Below are 2,876 nucleotides of genomic sequence, written 5' to 3' on the forward strand. Positions count from 1 at the left end.
AGAGAGAGAGAGAGAGAGAGAGAGAGAGAGAGAGAGAGAGAGAGAGAGAGAACGGAAATGTTTTTCTATCTGTATAGAATTAATGTTTTAATGAATGTTTCTAGTTACTCACGTTTCAACTTTATTTTGACTGTTCGTGAATTTTTATTGCATTGTATATTTTTAGTGAACACATTTTCAACCTCACTGCGAGACTGTTTTTCTGTATAAAATTTTACACATATGATTTATATTATATGTATAATACTTTGTTTTCGATTAATTTTTAAGATGTGATGTCTTTTTCATTGTAATGCGCATTGAGCATCTTTTAGGAAATGGAAATGCGCAGTATAAATGCTATTTATTATTATTATTATTATTAAAGTTAATGTAAACACAGTTTCTATGTTGCAGCTTATTAAACTCTATTTTTTGTACTTTCACTAGAGACTTGCAATGCAAGTACCCAGTCCGATACAGTGGAGATTGTTACAGTCCTATATTCCTACCGTTTGTTTAGGACTATACACAGAGAGCTTTTGCATTTTGTAAATCGAGTTTAGAAGTTATTTAGTCCCACCGAAATGTACTTTGAGTCAGAGTCTACTTCTAAAAATATCTGATACAAAGTCAGTTTAATGATCCTTTTTGTTTTGACTTTTTGAAACTAGAATTAATACAAATCTTAAGAAACACTGGTGGGATACAAAAGAAGACGCTTTTAAGACAAATAACAATCAAACTATATTACTAAACAATTATATCAATCTATATTGGGTCAGGTGTAAAGATAATCATAGTTATTTTCCCTTAACGAAACGGCTGTAAAACACTTACGAGAAGGCCACAGCATCCCAGCACAACAACAACAGGACAGTATTATCGTGGTTTCCCGCTCGCGAAATGCGCGTGGGGGCATTTCCCCCCTCACCAGACGAGCCAGCAAATGAGGGCGGGAGAGAGAGGGAGCGGGTGAACGATTCCCGGAGTTTGACGTGCGATGTATACCAAGTGTGATAGACAAAACAGTCCTCGCTATGCTATGGAAACGTTGCTTATTCAAATCTACACTTTCGCGCTCAGTCGGTCTGAGCGGCATTCCCGCTCTTTGTAAATAATACAATATGCGTGTATATCATGTATTGTATACATTTAAAAAAAATGTATACACATACACATATATAATATAAAACGAATATATATGACTATATGACATATATGTATAATATATATATACATAATATTATGTATATATATATTTGCTTTATATATATGCATATTATATCATGTACATACCGGTGTAAATGTATATTATATTATTATATAATATAATATTTCGTTAAACACGCATTTACATACCCCCCTCCTCTCTCTCTTTCTTTCTCTCTCTCTTTCTCACACACACAAACACACACGCACACGCACACGCACACACACACACACACACACACACACACACACACACACACACACACACACACACACGCATACATAGAGAGAGAGTGACACAGATAGAGAGAGAGAGAAAGAGAGAGAGAGAGAGAGAGAGAGAGAGAGAGAGAGAGAGAGAGAGAGAGAGAGAGAGACTCGTACACACAAACAACTTAGCACTAATTGGTTTCGATTGATTACACCTGAAAGCACACTTTGATTTAATTGCTGTTCATCATCTCTTAGATTTAACACCAGGTGTATCTTCCTTGAAGGCGCCACATGTGTTATGCATCAACATTTTGCATAGCTCCCAAGTAAATATTTATTCTTAATTCAAATAGCCGGGACGACCTTAACACCAAACCTCCTCCGCGGACCACCCCAACACTTTTCACTTTCCCCTTTAGTTACCACGGCTACTGATAACCTCTATCCTTCCTACATCCCTCCACAAAATCATAATTGAAAACTGAATAAATAAATAAACGCATGCCTGTTTTTCAACTTGTAACAAAGACGTGTACACACAATCGGCCAGCTTTTGATAATGTTTATAACACATGTATGTATATTATTCTAATAACTAACCACCTTGCCAGCTGCAAACTGCAGACCAGGCCATATCGGCACGTGCGCGCGTTAAATGCGGTGGTAGCTATCTACCCCCCCCCTCCCTCTCTCTCTTTCTCTCTTTTTTTATTTCCTCAATGTTCTTTACTGTGCCCGTGCGCACCCTTTTCCTCCTGTAACTCCATCTCTTAAAAACTCTCTCTCTCTCTCTCTCTCTCTCTCTCTCTCTCTCTCTCTCTCTCTCTCTCTCTCTCTCTCTCTCTCTCTTATCTGTCTCTCTCTATGTATGTATGTGTGTGTGTGTGTGTGTGTGTGTGTGTGTGTGTGTGTGTGTGTGTGTTTGTGTGTGTTTGTGTTTGTGTGTTTATTTCTCTCTTTTTCTACCCCTTCTCTTATTCACTCCCACCCCCGCCCCCATCTCTCTATGTCTCTCCCTCTTTCTCTCTCTCTCTTTCTCTCTCTCTCTCTATCTTTCCCTCTTTCTTAGTTCTTTTCTATTTGTCCCTTTTTCTCTGAGAGTTTGAAGAGGACATAAGAGAGATAGAGAGAGAGAGAGAGAGAGAGAGAGAGAGAGAGTGAGACAGAGACAGAGAGACAGAGAGAGAGAGAGAGAGAGAGAGAGAGAGAGAGAGAGAGAGAGAGAGAGAGAGACAGAGAGACAGAGACACAGAGAGAGAGAAGAGAGAGAGAGAGAGAGAGAGAGAGAGAGAGAGAGAGAGAGAGAGAGAGAGAGATTGAAAGATGGATGGGGGATGGGGCTGGATGGTTGTTGGGGGTTAAAAAAAAAAAAAAAAGACAAAAAAGGGTTTTTTGAAAAAAAAAAAAAAAAAAAGGGGGGGTGGTTTTTTTTTTAAAAGGGGAAAAAATGAAAAAGAAAAGAAAAGGGGGTG

General features: G+C 38.5%; 1 protein-coding gene across 1 annotated transcript in view; it reads right to left on the reverse strand.

Moving 5' to 3' along the window:
* LOC101856250 (tumor protein p53-inducible protein 11) overlaps positions 1 to 937 on the reverse strand; it is a gene marked incomplete in the record, with an annotated part of 58,406 nt that extends 57,469 nt beyond the window's left edge. Inside the window, 1 exon segment of the mRNA XM_035968719.1 lies at positions 820 to 937.
* Between the last annotated feature and the right edge of the window lie 1,939 nt (positions 938 to 2,876).

The sequence above is a fragment of the Aplysia californica genome, unplaced genomic scaffold (genome assembly GCF_000002075.1).
Source record: "Aplysia californica isolate F4 #8 unplaced genomic scaffold, AplCal3.0 scaffold00078, whole genome shotgun sequence".
Classification (NCBI taxonomy): Eukaryota; Metazoa; Mollusca; class Gastropoda; order Aplysiida; family Aplysiidae; genus Aplysia; species Aplysia californica.